Here is a 13915-nt window from a genome sequence, read left to right as displayed (position 1 = left end):
AAAATATTCCCATCTCATTACAGTGTCAGGGTTGAGGGGAAAAAAAAAAAGACAAACTCTCTCAAAACCACCATTTCATTAGAGGACATTGTCGGAGCTCCCTGTGTGCAAGGCCCCAATTCTCCCAGGAAACAAGAGTTGCCATGGCTAGCGGGGCAGAGATGTCTCCCCGCCAAGGATGGATAGTTAGCTGTGTCCACATCTCTAAATGGGACAAAGGCTAGAGGTGGAGGTGAAAGAAGGCCAAGGGCCTGTAGATTCATATCACGAACATGGTCCGTGGGGTTGACTGTGTGCCTGCTGTGTATCTTGTCCTGACCATTCCCAAGAGTGTAGACTAATGGTGACCTACCCCCACTTACCGTCTCTGGTCCCTGCTAGGCAGTGGCCAGGATGGACTCCCACACGCGCGGTCTCGTTGTGTCGACAGTCTCGGCTCCAGGCAGAATTCAGACATCCAGGTAGCAAGGTTAAGCTTGGTAAGCGGCCCCCTCCCCATGTACTCCTTTAGTGAAGATGTGATGTCAGTGACTTCTAACAAAAGTGTGTTTGTCGGCGCAAGAGACTCACCCCAAATCCAGGAGGGTGGCACAATGTCTTTGTGAAGGGATGGGTCCTCGCGCTGGGTGAACTGGGGTCCTTGTGGGGTCCTCGCGGGGTCCTCGCGCTGGGCATCCTGGGGTCCTCACGCTAGGCATCCTGGGATCCTCGCACAGAGCGTCCCGGGGTCCTCGTGGCAGGTGTCCAGGGGTCCTCAGTCTTCAGCCAGCATGGCTGGTGGGCGATGCCAGCTTTGGGGAAAGGCAATGAATTAGAATTCCTACGAAGCAAATACTGTGGAAAAAAAGAAAAGGCACCTGTACTCACACGGATGAAGACACGCAGCGGCCTCACCTGCTCCTCTGTGGAGATGGGCGGTTCGTGGAACCTGAGCACAACAGGAAATGGCACAGGAAGACGCGACAGGCCTGGATAGTAGCCCCCAAAACAATACCAATGATCAGCAAGGGGCCTAGGAGTGCCGAGGCATGGACTCTCAGGGACACAGTGGTGGAACGTGTGGCCAACACCCACCAGGGAGAGATCGACGACGACAACGACGATAAGGGGGTGTCCAGGGCCAGCAAACCAAGTCATAGACTTTGGTTTAAGCCCCTGGACACTCAGCCCCTGGAAACCAGGCCCACAGGAGAAGAAGAACCATCAAGGGATTGTCCAACAAGCACTGGGAGGCTGCTGGCAACTGAGGTGAAACTGAGTCGCGGCGGCGCAGGGGGGGGGGGGGGGGGGGGGGGGGGGCGAGGCGCACAATGGGATAGGGACCTGGTGGCAAGGCTAAGGGTAGCGGGTGGACCAGGTCAGGGTTTAGCAAGGGAAGCCAGACTGTAAAGCAGAGAGGAGTGGCTGAGACCCTAGAGAGGGTGGAATAGGATGACCCCAGGGATGGAGGCACAGTTGGGTGTTAGGGAGACACCATGGGAAAAGGCTATGCAAGCAGAATGCCAAGAGGGTGATGAACCCGGGCACTGTAGAAGCAGGGGGGGGGGAGGGGTAGAGGGGGGGAGGGTGAGTCAGCAGGTAAAGAAGAGCAGGTGGGCAGCCAGGCAGAGGCGGGGCCTGCACATGCTCTCTGAAGGCTCCTAGCAGTTGGGACACAGTCACTAGCCAATTGGGGGCGAAAAGGCTGGACTGAGTCCCAGGGGGAGGAACAAACTGTGGAAAGGGCCCAAAAGCCTCAGACCCCCATCCATTATTATCATCATCTCATAGAGGGAGACCTGTGTGGCCAGGACCGGTGGCACATCACAGCTGTTCCTTTTGCGTTTGCCTCAGCCCTAAGCTGCAGGGCCAGTAGCCCGTACTCAGCCATGAATGGGGAGGGAGGCAGAGAGGGGGGCAAGGCCCTGGGGGTGGGCAGGTCTGCGTGAAGGCAGGGCAGGCAAACCAGGCCCACCCCATGCCCTCTGAATGTCCTCTACGGAGCCAGAGACCACTGCTCTGGCTCCCAGACAACCCCCCAGCTTGCCCTCCCTGGAAGCAGAGGTCATCAAGGGACAAGCTAGGTGGCAGGTGCCAAGCCCAGGGCCAGGACCATGGGCACGCTCAGTTAGGATCAACTGTTGGATGACAGGGTCAACACGCGAATGAATGCAGAGGCGCAACAGTAGGACCCCCTTCAAAGGGGGCTGTCGCTAGGGCAGGAGGCTGCAGTTCCCAAGTCCCTTGAGCCCCCTCCTTCCTCTGACCCTCAGCTGCCCAGGCGTGACAGACAGTTGAGCCAATCCATTCGTCCACTTGTCCCACCATACATCCCACATACTCTTACTGAGCCCCACTATTTACCAGGTTGGTGCTGGGACACCCAGAGGAGGAAGGGGTGGCCTAGGGGCACCCCAGAAGGGCCAGATTCAAATGGGAGAGGGAGACAAACAGAGGGAAACTGAGACAAAGAATGGAGGGGGAAATGGGCAGTAGAGGCAGAAAACAGTAGTTCTCAGAAGAATTGGGGGCTAGGGCTTTTCCTGCCTCTCCTCGCCCCCCCCCCTTTGGCCTAATCCCCACAGCGTCCCAATGTATCCTTATTGATCCCACAGATGTTGAGTACCCAGAATGCTCTAGGCCTGTGGGCCAACTATTCTGAAGCCAGCCTGGATAGCTGGGCTGAAAGGGGGGAAGGGTGCTATATCCACTGATGCATGCCTGGAAAGAACCAATGTTCGCTGAGTCTCAGGAAGTAGAATAGGGAGTGAAACACTGTGCTGAAGGAAGCAGTTAGCTCGAACCCTCCTACTTACAGGCTGCCTGCCATCAAGATCTGGAGGGCATGGAGGAGGAGGGGGGGGATCTCTTGTTTGAGTTCAAGGCTGAAGTTTAGAGGCCTGATGACTTATGACTGTAAGGTGCTAAGCAAGGCCTTCTACATGCTCCCTAACTTTTGAAATATTCCCAGAGTCCTAGAATATCAGAAGTGGTGTCAGAGATCTAGTATTTTACTAATTGGTAGGTATTTGCGAGAGGGGAGACCCTGGAGACAGTGGAGGTCTCTATAACTGACTCTACACTGTGGAGAGGGGAGCTCGTGTGTGTTTCCTGACTACCAGAGGCCTTGACCTTCAGCCTAGTGCCTAGCTTCAACTCTTAACACAAGATGGGGACCTAATTTGGACCCTTAGTGCTGTAGAACTTAGCTGGTGGACCCACTGAGGGAAGAGGGGAGGGAGCCCCCATCACAGGGCCTTTAACAGGTTTGTTGATTGCTGGGGTGGAACTGGGAAACCTGGCAGGGGGCTGGGTGAGAGAAGGTATGAGTGTGGTCACTGTGGACCATTTGTAGCCCCTCAACTCAGCTCCCTTCAACTTGCAACCCCACTCAATGGGTCTCGCGCTGGGACAGGGCTTAGACTTCAAGTAAGGAGGGAAATCTATACCTGACATTAAAGTGTGGCTTCAGAACCCAAGCCCCCGCGCCCCCTCCCCAACCACACAGCCACCAGCTTGGCTCATTATGGTAATCAGTGTGTTTTCCCTTTGCAGACAAAGAGGGCTCCTTAGGAGGTGAATATTAGAGCCCAGCAGCTACCTCATTAGCTGTGCAGCCTCTTCCTTCCATGAGGCCCCAAGATTAGCCCCATGTTCATTAAGGAGAAAGGGTAAAGAGTAGAATAAAACTGGGAGGGGGGGAGCTCAGCTTGGGGGGGGTCATTCCCTGAGACCCTTGTACCACTGGAACTTAATCACCAGTCCAGGGAGGCAGTACGGAAGGGGCTGGTGATGCAGAGGTTAAACCTCAGAGAGGAACTCAATACCTTTCAATGGGGTGCTGTGATGTGGGAGTTTCCTGGGATTTGTCACTGGTTAATCAACTTAAAAGCTTCCTTCTGGTTTTTTTTCCCCCCTTCTAAGCCCAGGCTAAGCTAAGGAGAAGCTTTTTCTAGATGAGGTTTGGGTTGGTCCTAACAGTCTCCTAATCCCCCTTCCTTGCCTGTGTTGTGTCTTCAATGCCCCTTTGCCCTCCTCTGCCCTCCCCTTGCCCGTCTCCTCTTTGGTCTTTTCTGTGGGAACCTAACTTCGAGAAAATTTAATTATGACCCAAATTGCATTTGCTCAGGAATTCCTAATTGATTTCACTTCCAGTCCCTCAGCTAGGGAGTCTGTGTCTTACCTGGCAGAACTCACCTGGCCTTTCAGGTGAAGATCATTAACCCTGTTGTCTGAGCCAAGAGGGCTTGGAAGAGCTGACCTACACCGTAGTCCCAGGTCAAGTGCTTTACCTAAGACCTGAACCCAGAGGTCCAGTGTGCTCTAGCACTTTGCCATCTGGCGGGGGGGGGGGGGGGGGGGGCACGAGGCAGGTTTGGGGAACTGAGAGATCTGGGAATGCTAGTTCCCAGGGAAGGTGAGAGGAGTTGTGTCCATGAAGCCAAGTAATGTGGAAATAGAAGGGAACCAGAGCCAAGAAGCCATGGAACAGGAAGATGGAGGTGCATGTGTCCTTGTGTCCAGCCAGGCTGGAACCGGGCCAAGGGTCAAGCTACAGAAAAGTCTTTACCTGAGCGAGAGCCGATCGATGGAGAAGAGCGAGTCAGGAAGCAGTGGGTTGGAGGGGAAATTGGAGGTGAGGAAGGAAAGCAGCGAGTGTAGACAGGCCTCTCGAGAAGCCGGGCTGTGAAGGAAAGACAGACACTGCAGTGGCAAGGAAGGAGAACAGGAGGAAGTGGGCTCCAGGTAGAGACAGCAGAGTCAGGAGTCCAGAGGGGGAACTGAGGTGGAGGTGCGGGCTTCAAACAGGTACATGTCCACTGCTGAAACCGAAGAGGTCATGAGGGCAACACTATGTGGGGGGCCCCAGACGGAGAAACCACTTGGTAACCTCTGCTTCCCTGGGGATGGCAGGCCGGCCCTGGGTCAGGACAGGGGATTGTGAGCATCAAATGAATGGACGATTGGAAGAGAGGGACCAGGGTAGCTCCAGTCTCCACGTGCTCTGAAGAGCAACGAGGGGACGGGCAATCGTGAACGCCCCTGGCCACTCTGGAAGATAGAAAGGGTCACCCTGAATTAACTCAGAGCGGGTCTCCGCCCACTGCATTTGTCACCTTCTAAGTCTTCCTTTTCTGCCTTTATTTGCCTCATAATCCAATCAGGCCCTTTCAGAGGCCTGGACTATTGTCCACTCCAAGCTGGGCTTCCCTAAAGCAACCCAGTTGCGTTTTTGTCTTGTCTGGACAAAACTGGTTGGCTTAAAAGGCAACCAAAGAAAGTGCTGGTAAAATGAGGGCCTCGCTTAGCCACCGAGAGAGACTATTCTAATTGTCTTTGTACCTCAGCCATAGCCTGGTGAGTTGGGCACATGGTCAGCAACTCAGAAAATGTTTGTTGAATTAATTTCTTTTTTACTTCTGGAAATTATTTGTTGAACACAAATACACCCAGCACCTACGGGGTGCTCACTATCGTGAGAGAATATAGGGCTGGACAGTGGGCGATATGAACAGCCTCATTGGCTAGTATTTTGCAATTTCACAGCAATTTACAAAGCACTTTCTTATAAGGTACACCGTTTGGTCTTCAAAAGCACTCTGTGGGGTAGATAAACTGATTTCTTCCCCCCTCCCCCGCCCCCCCTTTTTTTTTTTTTCTTTATTTGTTTTTCTTCTTCTTCTTTTTAAAATACCTATTTAGGTGTGAAAGGAACTGAAACGTGGAAGCTAAGTGACTTGTGTAAGTCACATCATTACTAAGAGGTGAAGTCAGCACATGCGACCAGACTTGGGCACCCCCTCCCCAGCAGCTCCCCAAGACCACCCTTGGGAAGCTGGGATTTCAGACAGACTTTGCCATTGTGAAATGTCTGATAGGAGATAAAAGGACTCTTCGAAGAACTTTAGGCAGAGGACAGGGGATGGGACCATCAGGGCCACCCAAGTCCAACTCTGAACCCTTCTCTTGCCAAGCAACGTGGCAAAATACTTCACTGTCCTCAGCGTAAATTTAAGTCCAAGCCTATGAGTGAGGCTGTCCTCTCCCAGTTCTCTTTCCCACCTACCTGTTTAAAATCATGAATAGCACTGCCAATTCATCCCTCTCTGGACATGACACTACCCCCTGTACACACACATCTTACAAAGAAACAACATAGGCGTATTACATAGAAAGTGCTCTGGAAATGGCCACATGTCCTCACTCAAAGTCTCCCCGACGGCCTGCTGTCTTTAGGAGCCCCTACCTGGTGCGCAGGGACTGCAGGAGTCTGTGTGAGAATAGACGAGACAAGTGAGAGAAATGCACAGGTGAGAGCGGACCCACCTGCAAGCCTTTCAACAAACATGTGCTGAGGTCTCTGCCCAGCCCTACCTCAGGCTGCGCTAGTTCATTTAATTCTCACAACAACCCTAGGAGGTTGCTCCTAATGTCCCCATTACCCCAAAATGAAAGGACATCTCCAAGGAGGTGGGTGGAGGGGGGAGCATGCCTTTGGGGGTCAGCCACATGCTCATTCCAGAAGCACCCAACCCCACCCACAGAGTTGCCAGCAAGATGCTGGTAGCCCCAGGCCCAGGCCCCCCACCTGAGAGGTTCCCAAAGGGATCCTTCTGCTCAGGACATTGTTAGGACATCATCAGGCACAAAGAATGCCCCCCTTGGGTAGGGGAGCACTCCAGTTCACTGCAGATGAACACAAGCAGAGACATACACGGAAGGGCTCAGACTCAAGGCACAAGCAGAGCAAAGGTTGAGGGCAATGACCAATGCCCCCTCACTAGGGCAATGGTTCAAGGTTTAAACCCAGAGGGAGGCTAGCTGGAAATGCTGGTCCTCTCTGTCCTTTGTCCCTCAATGTCCTGATCGTGGGGGGTCCACAAGAGATTGCTCTGTAGGCTGGTGGGTTCCAGGAATCCATGCTCCTTGGCTCTACAAATAACCAAAGGTTAGAGAACTCAGTAAATGTCCAAGTATTAATTACAATTCAAGCTAATTAATTACAATTACAGGTAATTATTTAACATTTTAAATTGTCCTTAATGGCTAATGGGTCTGGGGGTGGTGAGTGGGAAATTGGCCGGGGAGTCCACTGGCCATATAATGTGCAAGCAACTTGAGGGAGTGGCTGTGGTACCAGAAGGCGGAGGTGCAGAGCAGGTACCGCCACAGGTGCTTGAGCAGCAGCTTGATATCCAAAGAAGGTGGTCCTTGAAGACTGGGGTGACGTCATCCCTGATGAGCGATCCTGTGGTATGGGAGGGGCCTGTTAGAAACAGCATAGAATAGCATAGAGAGGGAGGGGGCAAGTGAAATGAAAGGGAAGGCTTGAAAGGAAAAGAGGGAGGGATCAGGGAGGAGGAGCAGGGATGAGATGAAGGGGAGGGAGAAGTAAGGGAGGGGTAAAAGGAATGAGGGAAATGGGGAGGGGAGGGGGAGGAGGGAGGAGGGAGTAGAAATGGGAGGAGGCGGAGGAGAGAGGAGAAATGGGAGGGGGAAGATGGGAGGGGAAAGAGGGAGAGATGAAATGGGAGGGGGAGGAGGGAGGAGAAATGGGAGGGGGAAGGAGGGAGAAAAGAAATGGGAGGGGGAGGAGGGACAGGAGAAATGGGAGGGGGAGGAGGAGGAGGGGAAATGGGAGGGGAGGACAGCAATGGGAGGGGTACAGATGAGTTGATTGACAGGTCACAAGTGTTAGCTATGTGCGCATGCGCAACTCTAGTGCCACGCTAGCGGGCCAAGAACCATTTGCACATAGAGACCGCTAGGGGGCGCGCGGCCCTCACCAAGAGTCGAATAGCACAACCACCTGCGGCGCCCCCACTGGCGCCAAGGCGCAGCTGTTAGAGCTACGCTGACGTAGGAGGAGGGAGGGGGTACCCAACAGGTTTCAAGCTTCAGGGGGGGGGCATAGCCCATACCAGCCCATCTTTCAGGGTCGCTGTGCACCCCCATCGCCTCTCCAAGGTAACAGTAGCCAGAGCCAATTTACAGACATGACTCAGCACCCACACACACATCTAGGAGCCACCTCCCAGCAGAGATAAGACCCTGCATAAGGGGCTCCCCCAGACCACAATTCTACTTCTGATAAGTAAAAACACAAAGCTGCCTGCCCCCCCCCCCACTATCAATAAATCCAATTAACCATAATTAACATTTAAAGACCCAGTTCTTAATACACAGGTCTTCAGCTAGATGACATCAAATAAAGGCAGACCACTCTGCCTCCCCCCAGAATCAACATCCTTCTCCCCAAAACCTTGGCCCCCCTTTACCACACCAAGTCTCAAGACCCCTAAGGATGGTGCCTAATTAACATTTCTGCAATCCTTTTTCTAAAACGCCACACCATTCTAAGACCCCCCTCCGAAAACAAAAATCACTGAAAATTAATTAATCTGCGTCTATGACACCCTAAACACACAACTACTGCAGATGACGCCATCTCTGGCCTATGCAAGTCCTGCAGGAGCGCCTCAGTGAACCCATGAATCTATTAACATTTTCCCATAGATAAGTGAACCCACAGTCCTGCAGCCAATCTCCCGCCAGACCCCCTCCTGCAGGAGAACAAAGGCCACCTCCCCTCTCCTCCTCTCCCCTCCCCTCCCCCCCCCCCCCCCCCAAAATTCCGCAGTGCCACCAGCGCCCTCTTGCGGCCATCAAGAGAACCTTCCAGAAACCTGCCACGTAGCAACCCTCTGGCGCCCCCCCCCCCCCCCCCCCCGCCAGCCAGCCCAGGATGAGGAGGGGGCGGCCAAGAGGGGGGGGGGTTGACAGGGACAAAGGAAACGGCAAAAGGTGATTTACCAAAAGTCAAAAACCTTCAACACTTCAGAATCTTGCAATGACCATCATCCGCAATGCTGAATTCCCAGCACTCTGATTACCCCCACACACACCTCCACACACCCCCTTTTCTGCAGTTTTCTCTTCCTTCTTCTCAGATCCAAGGACATGGATTTCTGTCTACCCTAGCCCACCTCCCACTTCTGTTCTATCTGTGCCCCCCCGATTCCTTGACCCTAGACCCAACTGCAGCCTTCCCTGTGTGATCTGAGGGTCTCCATCAGATTTGCCTGTGACACCATCTCTCTCCGCCGTTAAATTGGCCGCATCAGGGGGAAGCGGATAGTAACGGTTACAACATTTTTTTTCCTATATTTTGCATGAGGTCAGGTCTACACTAAACATGAGCATCTGGATTCAGAATCGCTGGTGAACACGAACCTCTAAATCTCACGCCCACGATCCACCGAGAACCTGGCTAAAGCCTAGGAGAAAAAGATGGCTCAAGACCCTTCTCAGGTACCTTCCCTCCCTAATCCGTGAGGCTTGCAGAACGCATCGCCGCCATGTCTCCCACTATTAATGCAATTCTAAAGGTGGCTTTGAACGCCCGAAATCAAGCTTTTAGACCCCAGAAGCCACAATACACTGGATTTGGGGGGTCTCTGATTACTGCTGTTATTCATAACTGGGGTGTCTTCCACACAGCCCACCCTCCAGGACTAAGTGAGAACGGAGCTCTGGTCTACACTCCAGGAAAATGTGTCCGTGGACTCCCTTCCTGACAGAATTTCACGTCAGATGCGGGGGACTAGTCTAAGTAAGGGGCTGCCTTCAGGAGAAGGTCGCCCAGCATACGCCTTTCGGCAAGTCCAGGGGGACAGAACCTAAGCAAGAGGGGGATGTCGCCTTCGTTTTGCACATCCTTTCAGGCAGAGGATGGCCAACAACTCACCAGGTAAGAGATTCTCCCGTGGGCGCCCCGGTCTCTGGAAGAGCTGCAGCCAAGGCCAGCAGAGGCGAGGCGAGCTCTATACCAGCTCTTCGCCGTCTGCGCTAGGGGCTGGCTGGGTGGGGTTTATATAAAGGCGCAGAAGGGGTGGTCTTTGACGTCAGCGCATTCTGCTGCAATGCGCTCATTTCTCTAAAAGTGATTGGCTGGAAAAATGAGCCCCCCAGATTCTATGACAAATTGCTGTAGCCGCACCCAGACTGCAGCAAAGAACGGAGGAAAAAAAAATCTGCCGCAGTGGCCCTGGCCGCCATGACCAACACCCTGTGGTCGCTGATGTTTTTTCCCTACATGAGCCCTGATCATGGGTAGAAGGGCAATTTGTAGACATAATATGGGGGCTAATAACCCCAAATGATAATTGTCCTCAGGAGGCCAAGGATAAAGGTGGGATACCGGGGACTGGCAGACCGCTTGCCCGGGTTTGCAGAACATCAGTCAGAGGCGGAAAAGAGAGCGCTGGGGTTGGTTGGGGTTTTTTTTTTTTTTTTTCTTTTTAATTTTTAAAAAATTATCATTGCGCTAGAAAATAAAAAAAAACCCCAGATAAAATAATTGCTTCCCAAATATCAGCCCGAGGCTGTCACCCCCACATAGCGTACCCCATTTCTGATGGACGATCTTAATAAGGGCGGTACGGCATCTTTAAGTCAAAAGAACCCCGAGTCCTGGGCTCTACTGCTGACACAACCTGTGCACCGCAAACCTTGCGATACCTCTTCCTTTTCTGAGACTCCATTTCTGCCCGTTAAGGGGGTACCCTGCAACCCAGACTGTACTGTGAATATAGACGCATAGACGCGACTGTGCCCACCCTAAGAAAAGCATTTCATGAGTGAAAATGGGGTTCTGTGTGGTAATGCTTAAAGCACACCCCCAATTCGAGTTGATTCCCCGCACTTTGGAAGGTGCTCCCCCCCCTCCACAGCCCAAGCAGACCGACAGTAACACATGTTGCTATGGCGCATAGCTGCCTGGCTGCGTACTCTCTGAGACTTGGCACAGGAGAGCTAAGCCTTAACAGGTGGTACCTCCGGCTGCTCTCCCCTGCCCTAAGTGACAAAGTGGGCAGCACGTCAATCAAATGTCCTCTCGAAAAGGTCAAAATGCTGTTGAAAGGGAGGAAGGATCTATCTTAGGGTGACAGGTGGGTGGCAACTGGGAGGCCAGGGCAGAAGCGCCTGGTGACAGAAAAGGACCAAGAATGATTGAGCCCCTAAAAGGAAAATCGCAGGCTTCGTGGAGGTCGTGAGGTTGGAAGTGCCCCCCTGCCCTTATTTGGGGCTCTGCGGCTGCTTTCACATAAGCCCCTGTGGCCAGCAATCCTAGAACGCCGCCACGGTAACTCGGTAACTCGGGTCCTGGGGCTGAGAGGCACAGAGAGGGGCCACCGCTGAGCTCAGATTTAGGGATCATCAGCTCTCCGGTGGCTCGGGCCTTTCTGGGGGTGGGGGCATTGTGATTGTAGGGACCGGGGTGCTACTGGAGGGGGTAGTAAAGGTTTAGGGCTTTGGGGACATCATGAAAAGCTATCTGAATGTGTCAGATACCGGGAGAGAAAGAAAACACACCATTTTTTCAGCCTGTAGAGCAAGCAAACACCCCCCCCCAAAAGAGGGCCCCTGACAAGGCAAAAAGGCCTTCACCAGCTACAGACGTCACTAAAGCTTCAAAAAAACATGGCTCCCAGCACCCCAGTCAACAGGAGACATTTATTAGCCCACAGTATTAATAGCTAGGAAACAGCCAGAGCTGGCAGAAGCCAATCATGAACAAGGAGACCCTGTCGTCAAGCCCCTGTGGCCAATCAGACACCAGAAGGCCCAGTTGCTAGCCTCTGGGGGCAGAGGCAAGGGGTGCGCATTGTCACGGGGCCTCATGTTCGTGGCCCACGCCTGGGACCACAACGGCCACTAGAGAGCATCAGCAGCCATGTACTTGGGGGTCCCTGAACACTGTCAGCCTTGCAACCCCAAAAGAATATGAGTTGGTGCCTGGTGAGAGCCGCTGCCGAGCATTGACAGGGCCCTCAGATAGCCAGCGGGCAGCCATTCTCGGCTTCTCTGTCCTCCAGGCCCTATGCCCTTGAGGGAAGGAGGGCCTCTCAGCAGCAAAGTCAGCCTCTGCATATTTTTCCTGGGCCCCTCGCTTCTAAGCCTGTTCCTGGCAGCAAACCGCATCCCTGTGCTTCAAAGCCTTTACTGACAGGCCAAGGTAACAGACCCTGGAAGCTATGTGTTTCTGACGAAAGCACAGTGGTTGGAATCTCAGCTCTGCTCCCTCCCTGCTGGAAGGCCAAGGTCCAGGCCCTTCCCCTCAACTGGGCCCCTATTTCCTCATCTGGAAAAAGGAAAGAGTTGGACAGGAGGGTCCCCAAGGAGCCTTCCAGTCCTGCTTTGCTTGATTTGAATGTATACATCAGGCGAGTCAAATGTCTTCCAGAACATTCTTCATGAGAATAATTAGTATCAGGTGTATCCTGCAGTCCACGTGGTCACTTCATCACGCGGCTTTTCTTTCCGTTGTATTTTATTTTAAACAGAACTCCATGGCAACATGTTTATCCTCTGGCTTCCTGAAAGAAAAGAAAAGAAAAGAAAAGAAAGAGAAAGAGAGAGAGAGAGAGAGAGAGAGAGAGAGAAAGAAAGATGGGGGGCTGCTGTAAATGAATCTTTACTGAGCATAGTTTAACCACAATAAAAAAAAATCCATATATTTAAATGTTTTTCTTGGCTTTTCTGGAGCTCAGAACCTAACTTTTTAAATATTTATTGGTCCAAGGCAATGGGAGAAATTCTGGAAAAAGCCAAACCTATGGTAGTGTTTGGATAGGAAATGTTTCTCTGCCTGGGCAATGCTAGTACGTAACCCTGTTCAAAAAAAGGGTATGTGAGGGCCCAGATTGGGAAGGAAAACAGAGGAACAGACCCATACTTGAAAAAGAGCACTTTCTCTCTATGCATGCTACAACGTGGCTTTCCTGCAGCCTGGAGGGCAGCCAGCTTTCCAGACCCAAGGCTCGCTTAGCTGCCTCCACCTCCTCCTCTTCTTCCCGATTGATCTAACTCAAGGTATATTTTCCCTTCTTTTTTAATTCTTTTCTTAAGACTGAGTATCCCAGGCTGGTCTCAAATTCATTATTGTCCAGGCTAACCTCAAACTTACAACAATTCTGCCATCTTGGCTTTTGGAATTTTAAGCACAGTTTTTCTTGTGGGGTGGACAGTTAAAATTCATATTCAGGAACTGTAAAAGTACGTCAACAGTCCCTTGCCCCACGCCCATATCTGTGGTAAAGTATACAGATGTTCTCGGACGAAGTTAGGAAGTGAACAAAAGGTCTTATTTTTTCCTTTCCCGAGCATGGGTTAGTAATGGCACTCTTGTAAAACCATGCTGACGTCGATTGTAAAATAGCATATAAATGCCACCGCACGGAATGGCCCTTCCAGATTTCCGCTGTCACTGTCCTCCAGAGATAGGCAGATATCTCTGGGCCACAATACTTCCGAACCCCTTCCTTTCCCACGTAAACCTCAGCCAGAGTCAGAGAACCCTACGAGAGCACGTGGAGGGTCTTAGGCTGGATTTCTTTGTGAGTTGGTGGGTAGCTGGGTTTCTCCCTCTGTGCCACCATCAGAAAGTGAAGGACACAGAAAGTATTAATCAATAGAAGTCCTATCTTCTGGAAGTATGGACCTTTCTCCTAGAAGGCATGCCAGCCCCAGATCTCCAGGGTCAGAAGTACACTGCTTCCCCTGCAGCCCAGTTCCTTGGCTTGCAAAGAAGCATTGGCCATATTGTAGATGTAGGGAGAAAAAATCAGTCCTGTGCCTTCTGCAGAAGGCCAAGAGTAAAGCTCACTTCACGACAAACTGCTGCGTTTCGTGGCAGGGCCTGTGTGCGTGTCATGTTTGTGCAATACCTGCCCAGCCATGCCAAGGCCAGCAGGAATTCAGGGGTAATCGTCTCCCAGGGAGAAGAGTCCCTTGCTGTACCTTCCTGGGTACACAGCATGCTTTTCCTAAGCAGGGTCATCAAGAAAGTTAGGAAGCAACACTCTCAATGGTTGCTCTGGGTAAATGGATTTGGAGTGAGGTTTCTTTTCCCCCCATATGATTTTTCAACTAA

At 52.2% G+C, this 13915-nt stretch overlaps 1 long non-coding RNA gene across 4 annotated transcripts in view; it reads right to left on the bottom strand.

Moving 5' to 3' along the window:
• LOC127194051 (uncharacterized) overlaps positions 1-6477 on the bottom strand; it is a 28256-nt gene extending 21779 nt beyond the window's left edge. For 3 of the 4 annotated variants that reach the window (XR_007831203.1, XR_007831197.1, XR_007831209.1), the window contains exons 1-2: positions 895-1242; positions 571-791 (exon numbers count right to left, since the gene is read on the bottom strand). This is a non-coding gene — a long non-coding RNA (uncharacterized LOC127194051). Of the gene's footprint in view, positions 1-570; positions 792-894; positions 1243-4549 lie in introns of those variants that run through there. The other variant, XR_007831198.1, reaches the window with a different exon arrangement.
• Between the last annotated feature and the right edge of the window lie 7438 nt (positions 6478-13915).

This window comes from Acomys russatus, chromosome 1 (genome assembly GCF_903995435.1).
Source record: "Acomys russatus chromosome 1, mAcoRus1.1, whole genome shotgun sequence".
NCBI lineage: Eukaryota > Metazoa > Chordata > Mammalia > Rodentia > Muridae > Acomys > Acomys russatus.
The sequence above is the reverse complement of the archived record's forward strand: the minus strand, read 5'-3'. Positions and strand labels throughout refer to the sequence as shown.